The sequence below is a fragment of the Lipotes vexillifer genome, unplaced genomic scaffold (assembly GCF_000442215.2).
Source record: "Lipotes vexillifer unplaced genomic scaffold, Lipotes_vexillifer_v1.1 scaffold1531, whole genome shotgun sequence".
NCBI lineage: Eukaryota > Metazoa > Chordata > Mammalia > Artiodactyla > Lipotidae > Lipotes > Lipotes vexillifer.
Genome location: NW_006773724.1, coordinates 15,400 through 15,688, shown reverse-complemented (window position 1 = coordinate 15,688; position 289 = coordinate 15,400).

The following is a 289-nucleotide window of genomic DNA, read 5'->3' as shown; positions in this document are numbered from 1 at the left end:
GTAGGGAAATTGGGGAAGCAGGTGATATTTGAACCATACGTGGAGGAATAATAAAGGTAGTAGTAATGGGAGTGCGAGTAATACCTAAGAATTTTTCAGTGCTTACCATATGCTAGGCATAAACTTGGGTCTTTACATGGCTAATTTAATCCTCACAATAATCCAATGAGTAAAAAGATACCATTATTTCCCCCATTTTACAGATATCTGAAAAAAACCCGAGATATAAAGAGGAAAATTACCTTCCCATGGTCACCTAGCTAATAACTGGCAGAGCCGAGACTGATGC